Below are 15781 nucleotides of genomic sequence, written 5' to 3' on the forward strand. Positions count from 1 at the left end.
CAAAATGCTGAAAAGAAAGTACACGCTGTATTTAAATTTCTAAATCTAAAGTTTGTTGGAGAGATAGTGGATACTTTCAGATTCTTGTATTTGAAAAGTCACCTGAAAATTGTCTTCCCAAGAGAAGGCATAGATCTCTCTGGAGTTTTCTGCTTGGCCCTGCCTTTGTGCTGCTGACCAGAGTTTCAAATGCTCACAGAACTCAGTTTGGCTGATCCAAGAGAGGGAAGTCTATGCAAAGGTCTTTACTCCAAATTTCCTGTCACCTAGGACATCTTGAGATGAGCTCAGCTGACAGGAGGTGCGAATTTTCAGTCAAGATCCATGATGCTTCATGTTTTTCTACTATGGTATCACTTTTACGGTCAAGGACTTGTGGAACAAGTTGAGCATAGAGTTTCCCCGTTTTGTAAATCACTTCTGGAGAGCTTGCCTGCTTTGTAGGTCAGAGATGGAGTTTAAATGGTGGTTAAAGATCAGGTACAGATATATGCTAGGAGTTAGTAAGATCTTCCTGTGGTTAAAAATTACCATTTTTCAGATTTGGAGCTCTCAGTGGAGCCAAGGGTGACATATAATTTTTGTTACTTGAGCTATTTCTTGTTTATAAGGTTTTCCAGTTTGTTCCTCTGCCAAAAAGAAATGGCAGAAAATATCCGCATATGAAAATTGTAACTTAAAACAGCACCTTCTAGGTTCTAGTAAAGCTAGGATGATTTTAAGGAGAATACCAAGGACAACATATGAAATACTCTACAAATTAAAGCTGAATGTCTACGTTATAATTGCTGTTTGGTGAACCTTTCAGAGAGCAGGAGGGAGGGACTGGGGCAGGAGGGAGTTTCTCAGGATTGCCAAATTAAATTTCCCCATGGCCCATTACGGGATTTATTTCACAATTAAAGTGTGCAAACTCAGTTAACCAATCGAGTTTTCTGTTCTCACGCCAGAGTATTTTGCTGGGTGACAGAGCCTAACAGTGTTGTTTTTGGTATTATCAACCTGAAAATAAGTCATTTTTTGACAACGCCCAAGGAAAATGATTAGCTTCAGGTTAATGCTGACAAGCATGAAAACAAAGCTTTTTTGGGCAAATCGAATTATTGTAGTATTAGAACAGAAAAATGGCAACAACAAAGGAATGCAGAATAAAAGATTAAGATAAAAACAATAATGCCAGTTGTGATGACTGTATCAGTTTTGATTTTCCGCCTTTGATGGAACTTCTTATTTCTTTTTTTTAATGCTTATTTATTTTTTAATTTTTAATTTTTTAACATTTATTTATTTTTGAGAGACAGAGAGAGACAAAGCATGAGAAGGGGAGGGGCAGAGAGAGAGGGAGACACAGAATCCGAAGCAGGCTCCGGGCTCTGAGCTGTCAGCACAGAGCCTGACATGGGGTTCGAACCCACAAACCATGAGATCATGACCTGAGGCAAAGTCGGACGCCCAATCAACTGAGCCACCCAGGCACCCCTAATGTTTATTTATTTTTGAGAGGGAGAGAGAGACAGAGTGTGAACCAGGGGAGGGGGAGAGAGAGAGGGAGACGCAGAATCCGAAGCAGGCTCCAGGCTCTGAGCTGTCAGCACAGAGCCCAATGTGGGGCTCGAACCCATGAACCTGAGATCATGACCTGAGCCGAAGTCAGACACTTGACCTACTGAGCCACCCAGGTGCCCCTGATGGAACTTCTTAAAATGATGTTGTGCTTTGTAACTTTCTAAGATTCTTCTCAAAGAAGAGATCTAAAAAGGCCTTAAAAATAGTTTGAAATATAGGAATTACATTATCAGAAAAAAAGTAGCACTGACAAGCAATTTTCTAGTGAACTTAATTTGTGTGCAAAAGTAAGTAAATAATTGTGCTTCCAGATAAATCTAAGTCCAGATAATTCTTCAAACCTCGTTTCTGCTTTCTGAAAAACAGCTTTATTGAGGTATAATTCACATACCATACAATTCAGTCATTTAGGGGCACCTTGTTGGCTCAGTCAGTTGAGTGCCAGACTCTTAATTTCGGCTCGGGTCATGATCCTAGTGTCATGGGATAGAGCCCTGAGTCGGGCTCCTAGCTGAGAATGGAGCCTGCTTGGGATTCTCTCTCTCTCTCTCTCTCTCTCTCTCTCTCTCTCTGTCTGTCTGTCTCTGTGCCCTCCCTCCTATCAAATAAATAAAAGATAAATAATTAACCCATTTAGAATATACAATTTAAGGTACTATAGTATATTCACAGGATTGTGCCAATATTACTGCAATCTAACCTAAAATATTTTCATCCCCTCCCCCTACTACAGAGACACATCCCCATGCTCTCCCCTCCCCCCCCACCCCCCATCTCTCTTTCCCACACCAGCTCTAGACAACCATGAACATGCTTTGTCTTTATATTTGCCTATTTGTGACATTTCACATAAATAGAATCATATACTATGTGATCTTTTGTGACTGGCTTCTTTTACTTAGATGACGTCTTTGAAACCCATGTTGTGTGGTATGTATCAGCAATTCATTCCTATTTGTAGCTGAATAATATGCCATTTTATAGATGCACAGAATTTGTTTATCAATTTATAGTTGATGCACTTTTGGGTTGTTTCCCTTTTTTTAATTTTTATTTTTTTAATGTTTATTTATCTTTGAGAGACAGAGAGAGAGAGAGCAAGCAGGGGAGGGGTAGAGACAGAGGGAGGCATGGAATCCGAAGCAGGTTCCAGGCTCTGAGTTGTCAGCACAGAACCCAATGCGGGGTTCGAACTCACAGACTGTGAAATCGTGACCTGACCTGAAGTCAGACACTTAACCCACCGAGCTACCCAGGGCACCCCGCCTTTTTTTGATTATTATAAATAATACTGTTATGGACACTTGGATACAAGTATTTTATGCTCTACTCTGCTTTGCTTATATAGATAGGGCCAAGCCCTGCTGGACATGTATGTCCTTGTGATACTATGAAAATTTGCTCTTCACCTTGAAGAAAATAAAATTCTCACCCAAGCTTTTCTCCCCATTTGCCACGCTGTGAACTGTGTCCCCTGACATGTGCATACAGCTCATCTCTAAGAAGCACTATAGGAGTAAAGATTTCTTTAATTTGTCTGTTCATTTGAGCCAATTAGAAGAAAGGGTCCTGGAAAACAAAGGGGTGTTCTGTTTGCAGAGAGGCAAACTCATACAGTTAGCCAATGTTACCTATTTTCAAGCGCAGTATTGGGAACCAGCTGTATTTGCCTATGGACTTTCCACGTGGTGCCATTTGGATGCTGTTTTTTCCTTCTTTCGTCGATTCTGCTAGCCCTAATATCTTGGCAGCTTGCTTGCTGTTGTAATGCCTACGTTCCCCGGGATATTCATTTTACGTGCAACAAAGTGTTCTCTTCCCTGTGGTCCGCAGAACTTCTTTAGTCTTGTTGTGTTTGGTTCCCTCACTAGGCATTTGATTTCTATAACGTCAGGCTCATTTGCATTTTTTAAGGCACAGGGAGAACACTTGTGGTGTTCTGTCATGCAGGTGTGACGAGCCTGGCTCCAACTGTATTCTACGACACGTATCGCTTGCGAAGTAGAACGCCCAGGAGAACAGACGGCATGATATGAGGCAGAATGGACAGCTGTTAGCACTTGTAAATGTTCTCTGCAAAAACGGGTCATACATTCGCTCCACACATATTAACTGATTGCCTGTCAGCATAGTGCTGATATTTTGACGTTGGCGAGTTTCTTCTATTCCTTTTTTTTTTTTTTTTTTTTTTTAAATGTAGCTAAGGATTTACCTTCTTTCCAGGAAAATAGATAAACTATTGCTCAAGACCGGGCCTTTTTGAATTGTGGCATCGTTTGTGAGAGATCGAACCTGTCTAACGTACTTAAATAGGACTCCCAGACATAAATATTAAAGTCTCTTAACTTTAAGATATTAGCTATTACCAGATTTATTATGCAGATTCGCCTAGCACCTCCTAAAATACCTGAGACTTTGGAGCTCACAGGTGGCATGGAACATCCTCTGTAGCACACAGACAACGATTTACTATCTTTGAAATGCAGTCGATTCTGTTGAGAAACCATACAACTGAGCTTCATGCCGACTGATTAAGGTTTACATTGTACAGAGTGGATGACAGACCTGGTGGCTGTTACCACATAGTTAATAGTTGTAGAAAATTCCAAAAAAGAAAGGCCACTTTGCCAGTATCAGCAACACCTTTGTAAAAATCTCAAGGTACGTGTTTCAAAGGAAATAAAGTAGAGCTCCTTCAATTTGCAAGAGGAAATTTTCAAAGAGATAGATTCCGGTTATTCAGGCTCAGCTATGGCAGTAGAGTTAGAATCATGAGCCCGAAAAATTTGTAGAGGCAAGAAGTGGCTTGGGAATTGGGTGAGCGTTCGTGATCTGAGAATGTGGTTTTAGACACGGCAGCATGAACTCCTGAGGTATGGAGTTCAGATGAAGACACTCCACTCAGTTGACATCTCATCCGCCAGAGCTTTGGACTCCCTTTTCCTGCTCTAGCATTTCATTTTTTAAAATTTTTATTTATTTATTTTTTAGTGTTTATTTATTTTTGAGACAGAGAGAGACACAGCATGAGCAGGGAAGGGGCAGAGAGAGAGGGAGACACAGAATGTGAAGCAGGCTCCAGGCTCTGAGCCGTCAGCACAGAGCCCGACGTGGGGCTCGAACTCACGAACTGTGAGATCGTGACCTGAGCCGAAGTCTGACGCTTAACCGCTTAACCGACTGAGCCACCCAGGCGCCCCTGCTCTAGCATTTCAAAAGAGATCCGGCCAAGCAAACATTCCCCTGAAGTTTGGAAAGTTGCATTTCATCCGTGTTCCTGACTAGAACAAAAAATATTTGGGTGCTAAATACTGTAGGAAGGTGCTTCAGTGCAATGGAGAATTGTTTAAACTATTTGATGTGTCCTAGGCATAGGGTTCTTCACTGCAGAATGATTTTCTGAAATTTTTCTTAAAAAAAATTTTTTTTATGTTTATTCATTTTTGAGAGAGAGAGAAACCTAGCGCAAGTGGAGGAGGGGCAGAGAGAGAGGGAGACACAGAATCCGAAGCAGGCTCCTGGCTCTGAGCTGTCAGCACAGAGCCTGACGCGGGGCTGGAACTCAGGGACCGCAAGATCATGACCTGAGCTGAAGTCGGATGCTTTACAGACTGAGCCACCCAGGGGCCCCTGAAAATTTTCTTAAGTAAGTGAATAAAGGAGAGAGTAAGTGATACAATAAATGCATTGTAAAGTCAAGACATCTGTTAGGTCTATGTAAGAGGTAAGGAGAAATTTAGCATGGTGTTTGGCAATCTAGTTATGTGATTTGCATTTCACTCCAAGGGTACTTACCACCTTCTCTTGTCTTCTCGCCCTATAAGAATGCTAGTTACTATTAAAATCCGGACAATTAAACATCTTGGGCTACTTTGCTGTATAGGTTGTCAAGGCTCATGTTCTGGAGAATAGGTAATGAGTGGAAAATAGACATGTATTTCCCACTGGGAATTTCAAAGTGCTTTTTTAAGTCATTTGGAGACTCTCTATTGATGGATGGAGGCTGGATTTTGAAGAAAATGCAGAGAAAATGCAAAACAACAGGGGTAAATACTAATCTTCCCACCGTAGGAACCTGGGCTCTGAGTGTTTAAAACTGTAAAAAGTATCCCACATGTAACTGTATGAGCTGAAGTATCGTAGGTAAAGTGTCATCGCCTAACTAACACCCTGACTGTCCAGTAAGTGTCAAAGATTGCATGACTCTGCTTGGGGTGTGTGTGTGTGTGTGTGTGTGTGTGTGTGTGTGTGTGTGAGACACACACACACACACACACACACACACACACAACGGGGAAGGGGAAGGGCGTATAAAAGACGTTAAACTTGCTACTCTCTAGTAACTAACGATACTTGGTATGCAAGTGCTCAAAAGGGTTCTTGTTTAAGAATTGTTAGTATTAAATAAAAAAAGAACATTACTAAAAGGTTAATTTCGTAATGGGAGACCGAATAAATTCAGGTTTCACTATAAATACAGTGTTCTTTTAGCAGCAATTATTATAAAATAGCAACTAAATGCCAATTAAATTTTTTTTCCTCTGAAAAGAGGGAGATCTCAGACTTTTTGTTTTCATTAATGTCTCTGTATGTTGCAGAGCTGGGCCAGAAATTGATGGTATTTTAGCAGCCACAAGTCCTTGGGACTTTGGAAACCATGATTCAAATTTTCTTCTTTTTTTTATTAGGTCCATTTCACTCATTTTGGGAAAAATTTTGAATGTAGAAAGTACAAAGAAAAGAATAATTACAGCCACGATTCAATTCTCAATAAATTTCATAATAAGGTTATCTTTGTTAACATTGATCGTTCAATGTTTGGTTGAGCACTTATCGCTTCCTGTATATTGTACATACAATGGGAAGATTCATCTCTCGTTGGGCAGAACAGGGATGCAAATGAATGCGTCTTAAATCTTCTGTTACTTTGCACGGATAGGGTTGGCATTATAACAAACAGAACAAACATTTGCTTCTTTTATTTTCCAGTTTCAAAGCTGAGGGGAATGTGTCCAGTCAGTGGTAAGAAATACACATTGTTTTATTTTAGAGGAAATGAACCTTTAAAGAACTGTCTTTGTTCCTTTTGGTTGTAAAAATTTTGAAATATAAACTAAAACAAGAAACACTAAATTATTGTCGCTTAGGGTTCTTTCTTATTAATGCAAACAACAGTGAAACGCTGAGGAATTATTTATTTGGTCTAACCGAATCTTTCTTGTGAAATAAAAAATGCTGCCCTGGAAAGTTATGATTTCTTTTTTTCCCAAATAATCCAGACCGTCCAGGGTAAACCTGATCTGCGTTATCACCTAAAGCTTAGGGGAAGAAACATGCGCCATGATTTCTAGCTTAAAATAAATATTCCCCATTATGTATACTTTTATAAATTATTCAAGTCAGAATTTAAAAAATCTAAGTACCACTGAATAGTGACTGGATATTTCAGGTTAGCATGATTCTTGTAGCTAATATTTGCAAAAACTTCTAATAATTATCAAGATGGCCTTTATTTGTTTTTTCTTGTCACTGACCCATAGGATATACTAAAAGAAAACAGATCAACCTCTTTCCCGATAAGGAAAGTAACCAAGAAGGCCATCTGCAAAACTAGACTGTGGGGCATTATTTTTTGAACATGCATCAGAATATGTTCATGTTCATTGCCTTGGGCTGATGAGATGTGTTATTTCTTTAAGTTTGAAAACGTTTATATGAAAACAGTGAACGTAGGCACTGTTACATTTTTTTTTTTTAATCTTTTGAAAAGAAAGGAACTAACAAAAATTGAAATTCCAGCAATGTCTGTTTCTTAGATGAGATCCGTTTAAATTTTTTTCCAGGGCATAACAAAACACTTACAAAAATCTTAAGCATTAAACTTAACATACCATGCTTTAGAAAACACATGAGAGCGACCTGGATTTAGGGGGTTTAGACCAACTCTTTGAAGTCTCTTAAATCTCCTTGAGACCTAAAAGTTTGTTTATAACTAACAGTTGCTCTGTAAAAACAATGTTGACGAGATGTTTTAAAATTTTCTTGTTAAATTTTATAAGAATATGTGGGTTGGGAAAAGGGAGCATCTGTAACACCAGATGATTTCATAAATGTGATTTATTGAATCTCAGAAATGGGGAACAGGATGCTTAGCAGGAAAGAGATTTATCAGTGGCTTGTATACAGGAAGCAAATGAAAATATGGGTAGCTGTATCAACTTCAGATGGGCCTAATAATTTCTGAATAGAAGTATAAGACAAGTGACACAGCATCTTTAATTTTTTTTTTTTTCCTGTGGGTCTTTTGTGTTATAGTAATGGAACCCTGTATTGGTGCACATGACTGAGACTCTGTTGAAAATACTCTATCCACCGATAGATGTTTTTCCACGAGGTTTTGCTTTTAAAGCAACATTTAAATTTTATTTAAAATGAATCTAAGAAGAGAACTAGCTTGGAAATAACGTCTGCATTACTATTTGGAGCTGCTGACAGAGAGAGAAAAACATTTCACCATCTTGCTGTACTGTGTATGTATTCTTCACGCTTGCTTTGTAACTCATCCATTCCCGGGTATGTGTTTTTGTGACATAGTGAGTTTTTGGCCAAGAAAAGGCCCCGGAATGGAGAGAGTAAGTCAACAAAGCTATAACCTTCCAAAATGTTGATTTCTTATTTCTCAGCTATCAGTTAGTCTGCTGATCATTTATGTCACTAATTAGCGTCTTCTAGAAAAACATAAACAGAAATGTGTAACACTGCTGGATCCTAAATTAATAAAAAAATATTACAATTAATTTTATATTAATTTCAATTAGGAAGAGACTCAGTAAAGAAGAGAGTTCAAAATAATACTTGGCATTTGACTTATTATATTATTAACATATACTGCATTATAGCAATACATAATGCATCAATACATTTATTATAGATTTACAGGAGCTTAATTTATTTTTTCTTGTTCCAGTCACATGAGCACTATAGAATTTTCCGCATTGGTTGGCAGTGAGCTCCCTGCCTTTCTTCCCCCATCGTTTCAGATTTATTTTTCAGACTAACAACTCGATATTTTCTGGCATCGTGTTCTTACAGCTATATCATATCACTTCTGATATAATGAATGTGTTTTCATCTATTTTCATTTTAGATTTCTAAAGCTTTATTATTATGGGGTAATGATCCTAGATTTGTTAACAATTTTGAAAAAAAAATCTATCATATAAAATCAATGAGTGGCTTGAGGAAAGCTGTTATTTTGGGGGGAGAATTGCTTTGCATTTTGTTTTGTTTTATTTTGATCCTCAACACTATGCTCTTGACAAGTTGGGCATATTTGTGTTTATGTCGGAGAAAGGGAATTGAAATTCATCTCATCATCTCTTTTTAAAAGAATCAGTATTCTTAAGTATATGCAGTAAAAAAGCAGGCTACAAAAAAGTGCATTTGGTATGATGTCATTTTTCTGAAGAAGATGCACTTGTAGAAAGAGATTCAAAAGCTCTGTATCTGGGTACGTGTTATATGAATGCTTTAAGGAGTGTTCCCTTTGATTATGTGTATTTACTATTTTCTCTACAGTGAGTCTTAATTGACTTTATAATTCGAAGTGCAAAGTTGCCTTTTTATAATAAATTTAAAACCGTCAGCGTTGTATAATCCAATACAGAAGGCTACCACACTGGGTCTTGGTAGAGTAAGGTACACTCCGTTCTTAATGCAGTGGTTACGTCAGAAGCCACACCCTTGTCTGCGAACTGATAATGAACGTGGGAGGGTGACTATTACTCAGAATCCGATGAATGCTCACCTTGAAAAGGACCCCAGTGCCCACTGCTGGGAAAGCCTTCCCATCCATCCTACAGATGAGGTCACTTGTCCAACTTCACACGGGAGCATGCGACATTGCTTTCAAAAGGTCATTTTCCAGGGGCGCAGACACGCCAAACATTAGCTGCCATGTCGGGCCTGCAGGCTTGCGTAACAGTTAAGAAATTTGGAATTCGTGTCTACATTTAGCAATCTGGGGTGTTCACATAAAAATTCAGATCTGGGTTGTCTTGACAATAACTTTGAAAAGCCACAGTGTTCTTTTCATAAGGTGACAGGCGAATTGGAATAGTGATTGCCCGTTTTATGCGGGCCACACTCTGCTCTTCTCCACTAACCTCACTTGAACCACCTGGCCCAGCAGAACTTTGAGTGTGCAACTTCTGTATACTAGTCAGAAATAGTGAAACTACAAGGGAGTGATTCCTTCTTAATGATGGTGATCATCACCAGACATCAATTCCCAGAATGCCTCCGTTTTCTTCCGTGTACTTTTATGTCATTTGGGAATCACCACTGAAGAATGGAAAAAACTGGGGCTCCTGGGTGGCTCAGTCGGTTAAGCGTCCAACTTCGGCTCAGGTCACGATCTCATGGTTCCATGAGTTCGAGGCCACATCGGGCTTTCTGCTGTCAGCGTGGAGCCTGCTTTAATTCTCTGCTCCCCCCCCCCACCCCTCCCCTGCTCTCACGTGCGCTCTCTCTCTCTCTCAAAAATAAATAAACATTAAAAAAAAAAAAAGAGCATGGAACAAGCAAATGGGCCTAAACTGCAGCTTGAAGTACTTAGAGTCAGACAAGGTTAGAAAACACAGCTTGAGAATGTGGGTTTGTTGGTCCTATGACACACAGATGGTCGGGAAAGACAAAGCTTCAGAAGTGCTAACACTGTCCATTGGATTTTCCTGAGACCGATTTTAGACAGCAGGAGAGGGCGACACTGCCTTCTAAGTGTCTTTTTCCCTGGACTCGCAAATATTCCACTTTTATTCATTTGTACAGTTATTAATAAATTAACTACACCTCTACTGGAACCCCGAAACAAAGCACATCGCGTGAAAAATGCATCATTAAATCTTGACCTTCGGGTCCAAAGAGGATGTTTTGGTTGTGATGTCATTTCCAGACTATCTTCTTCTTCTTCTTTTTTTTTTTTTAATTTTTTTTTAGTGTTTATTTCTGAGAGAGAGAGAGGGAGAGGCAGAGAAAGACAGAGACACAGAATCCGAAGCAGGCTCCAGGCTCTGAGCTGTCAGCACAGAACCGGACGCGGGGCTCAAACTCACAAACTGTGAGATCATGACCTGAGCCGAAGTCGGACGCTTAACCAACTGGGTCACCCAGGTGCCCCCAGACTATCCTCTTCCGAAAGCAAACGAGTAAGATGTGTGTTAGAGGTATCTATTCACATGCATCTTACTAAACCTTTCCAAGAATGATGTGGATTCCAATACGAATGTTAGCATCATAATTAAGGGTGATTGTCAGGGCTTACTCAGAGAGAGGAGAGCCATGTGTATCTAAATGGACTATCAAATAAGGTACAGGTTTTTTCCCATGATCTATAATGTTGACACGTAAACCTTGAAGACGCTGAAAATTTGGATTTGTTTTGAGGCTTCCTTATCCATTGTCACACTGGTCAAAACTTTTATATGTGCAGTCCTTAGATGCCGAAGTGTTTTTGCTCGTTGAACATTTTCCCAGAGTAACTCTCATGTCTTGGCCCCGCATGACCAAATACCTTGCTTACTACAGATTCATCTCTGTAGCCACATTATGGGACCTGAACTAGATGATAACCAGCTTTATTTGCAGGAAAACATTCATCTGAACAGAAGCATTTAGAACATGTGTGTAGAATCATTTCTCCTGTTACACATCGATTTCATTATTTTTACTTCTCAGCATCTTACCAAGCCGCCTTGAACACAATGTCTTGTTAATATAAATAGGAGTATCCTCTTCATTCCTGCATGACTGTTTACATAGGCTGTTGATCAATTACGTTGGGATTTTTTTCAGTTGTCACGGCTATCAGGTAGAAAGGCAACACTGAAAGCATAACACTCTAGATATATTTTCTTCCCAGTTTTATTCCTAATTTAATAACTGGGAAATGCTGGTTCCTAAACAGTTTTTGGCTCAAAAATGTACAGTGTTTTTTTTTTTAACACAATGCTTAGCTGTGGCTTTTGGCCAACATTTATGCCGTGCATAAAGCATTGTGAATGCTTTCAAAAAAAAATGTGCAGACTTGCGTTTATTTTTTGGCCTCATAGACAGCATAAAAGCTGTTTCCATGCTTATTCTAAGCCAGTTCTGTAAAGAGATGTAACGCTACTTAAATTATAAACAAATCAAGAGTCCCGAGCAGGGCTGTGTTATGTGATCACATCTGGTCATTCTTTGCACTAAGAGGATTATTTTCAATGTTTTGCAATGTTCACTGCTTGGACATCCAAAACGTCAATAACAGACTAAGACCCTAACAGGTCACTAGAGAGAAGAGAATATGGGGAGTAAAGAATAACATTGAAATGCACTTTAATCTCTAAAATTGGTTTTTAAAGTTATGGGTTCACGGATTTCTCCAAGAATTGAAGGAAAGCAGTAGAGAGAGATGCACATATATTTACAAAATTTGAATGTTCAGTGTGGTTCATTATGTCCCCAGGCTCATAGATCACATGTTCAAAACTCCTATGACAAATTTATATGTTTATATTTTATATATGATCTAGAATATGTAGGTATGCACTTATATGCTATTGAACATACATACATATATTTTTAAGCTTCTTTTAAAATCGCCCCAGTTAGGCTGACACATGAAAAAATGCTCAACATCACTCATCACCAGGGAAATACAAATCAAAACCACAATGAGATATCACCTCACACCTGTCAGAATGGCTAACATGAACAACTCAGGCAACAACAGATATTGGCAAGGATGCGGAGAAAGAGGATCTCTTTTGCATTGCTGGTGGGAATGCAAGCTGGTGCAGCCACTCTGGAAAACAGTATGGAGGTTCCTCAAAAAACTAAAAATAGAACTACCCTACGACCCAGCAATTGCACTACTAGGCATTTATCCCCTGGATACAGGTGTGCTGTTTCGAAGGGACACATGCACCCCCATGTTCATAGCAGCACTATCAACAATAGCCAAAGTATGGAAAGAGCCCAAATGTCCATCGCTGGATGAATGGATAAAGAAGATGTGGTATATATATACAATGGAGTATTACTCGGCGATCAAAAAGAATGAAATCTTGCCATTTGCAACTACATGGATGGAACTGGAGGGTATTATGCTAAGTGGCATCAGTCAGTCAGAGAAAGACAAAAATCATACGACTTCACTCATATGAGGACTTCAAGAGACAAAACAGATGACCATAAGGGAAGGGAAACAAAAATAATATAAAAACAGGGAGGGGGACAAAACATAAGACTCTTAAATATGGAGAACAAACAGGGTTACGGGAGGGGGTGTGGGAGGGGCGATGGGCTAAATGGGTAAGGGGCATTAAGGAATCTACTCCTGAAATCATTGTTGCACTATATGCTAACTAACTTGGATGTAAATTAAAAAAAATAAAATTAATAAAAATAAATAAATAAAATAAAACAACATAAATAAAATAAAATAAAATAAAATAAAATAAAATAAAATAAAATCTCCCCAGTTAGCTAAAAGCATGGAAATCTTGGTTGTTTCTATCTACAGAGAAGTTTAATTCTACAGGATGCAGGTTGATGTGCTAACATTTAGGAATCAAGTTTTAAGGAAATAATAGCATGTTAAAAAGAGGTAATTGATGTAAAGGTGGTTTATTTAACTGCGGTTGGATAGACCATCTTATCTCATCCCTTTAATAGTTTTTGATTTCAAATGTTCATGAAATGCCAATTTTCTGGGTATGTTTGTAAAGAGAAAAAAGGACGTTAGATTCCTTATGTCTTCAGTAACATCCAGTTCAAAATGGTTCCTTGCAATTCCAACTTTGACATGGAAGAAATTTAGAAACCTGTTGTGTAATTCCAAAATTATTTAGACTGTGTCATTTAGAGTGTATTCATAGCTTTTAGGTATCTGGGGTTTTTCTAGGTCTTTTGTTGATTTCTATTTCCATTCCATTTTTATCACAAAACACACTCTGTATGATTTCAATCCTTTGAACTTGATTGTAACGTGATTTTTGTATGGCCCATTTTGGTGAATGTTTTAGGTGCACTTGAAAAGACTTTGCATTTTGCCATTGTTATTTATAGTGTTTTATATATGTCAATTAGGTCAAGTTGGTTGATACGTCGTTATTGATTCTTGTCTACTCATTCTGTCATTTACTGAGACTGGAGTATCAAAATCCCCCAATATAATTGTTGTACTGGGTTGAATAGTGTCCCCCCTCTAAATCCATGTCTATCCAGAATCTGTGAATGTGACCTTATTTAAAAATAGGGTCTCTGCAGGTACAATCAAGATAAAATAAGATAAGGGTGGGCCCTAATCCAATTACTGGTGTCCTTATAAAATAAGGGAGATTTGGACACAGACCCAAAGGGTGGCAATGTGAAAATGGAAGGAGAATTTGAAGTTATGAAGCCGCACAACAGGGAGTGCCAAGGGTTGCCACAAATCACCGGAAGCTTGAAGCAACAAGGAAGGATCCTCCATTGGTGCCTTCAGAGAAAGTATGGCCCTGACCATGCCTTGATTTCAGACTATTAGCCTTCAGAATGATAGGCAGTACATTTCTGATGTTTTAAGCCCCCCCAAATGGATGTTATAATGTTATAATTGTTTTGACAGATTTCTCTGGAATGTTTAAATTTTTCTAACAGCCAAAATATTCCATCATGTTGCTATTAATCCAAAACAGAGGCAGATGCTGTAGCTGGCAGAGTTGTACTAATATTTGTATGTATGAATGGGGTTATACATAAAGATTTTCAACCAGATATTTGTCTGCTGCACTTTCAACTACAGGGTCAAAGCCAAACAAAAGAACACAAAGATGAAAATTCTCACCAAATCTCAACTTCGGTCAGTATTTCTCCGTCATCGATTGACTCTGTGTCATCAAAGTACTGGGCTGTGGGCTGTACCTTTTAAAGATTCAAAAATAATAGAAGCAACCTTCTTCTCAAGGTTACTGCTGGTGTGGCACAGGAGGAAGACCTGTAACCAGTGACGTTACAATCTAGGCGATCAGTACTCTACTCGTGCAAACATACGTGATGTTTTGGACATAGTTGCCAATAAATGGTTCCTTATTCACTAGCTAAATTTTCTCTCCCGGCTCCTCACCCATCTTCATGGTTTAGAGACTAACCAAAGCTTCTCCGAAGGAGGTAATGGTCAGATTGGAGCAAAAGGGGAAAAGTTGGCCTCTTCCCTTTTTGGGAAGGTAATAGGAGGAGTGGAAAAACGGTGCAAGGGCATGGGACACTTGTGTCCAGGCTTAGGTCCTGGGGTAGAAATTCCAGGTCCGGAGACAGCTGATGGCAAGATGGCTGTGCAGGTTGTGGGTTCCTCCCAAAGGGAAGGGTGGCAGGTGCTCTGCCGGGGAGCCAGAGCATGGGGTCGGGGCACCCCACTGAGGCACGACTCCACAGAGGATGGACGAGTAGTGTCCGGGTCGGGGGGGGGGGGGCGGTGGGGCACGGACAACACAAAGGCGCCTGACACAGACACAGATGTGAGACAGCTCCTTCCTCGCCAAGAGCAAACCCCAGACCTAGGGGTTTTCATCCTGTCCCCTGTGGAGATGGCGCCCTCTGGAGGATAAGAGAAGAGGGGTAGAACCAGAAAAGACAGACCTTGGCTGGAAGAGACCAAACAAAACCCAGAACACCTGGATATTTATGGAAAAAAGGCTACTTAAACTGGAAGGCAAGAAGCTGCGAATCTGCAAGTTAGAGCCACGACCCTAGCCACCACGTCACAGGTGGGAGCATATCTGGAAAAATGACCCTTACCTCTGATGGGAGGAGGCCATATTTTCTACTGGAGTGTTCTACAGTCAACTGGGAGAAAAAGGACAATTGAAGTGCTTGACTTCTGTGTTTTCATTTTTTCCCACTTGTCCCTGCAGGCAAAGGCTGAAACAAATAGGATATATCCAGGAGTAAAACGCCCCTGAGATGAATAGTTCTAACTGGGCCCTTTCTGAGGATGTGTTTAAAAAGAGCACACCCAATTTCTCGATGTTTTCTATTCTATTATTCTAATCACGCATCTTCGTCTCATAAAGGCCTACATGCCACCATGCCACGTCTCTCTGATGCTATTTACCTCTTTCGATGCTTTGGCAGCTCCCATTACAATAAAGCAAAAACCATATATAACTAATTTTTGGTATAATTGATCACTGCT

The sequence above is a fragment of the Panthera pardus genome, unplaced genomic scaffold (assembly GCF_024362965.1).
Source record: "Panthera pardus isolate Hobbes unplaced genomic scaffold, ASM2436296v1 HiC_scaffold_17, whole genome shotgun sequence".
NCBI classification, from domain to species: domain Eukaryota; kingdom Metazoa; phylum Chordata; class Mammalia; order Carnivora; family Felidae; genus Panthera; species Panthera pardus.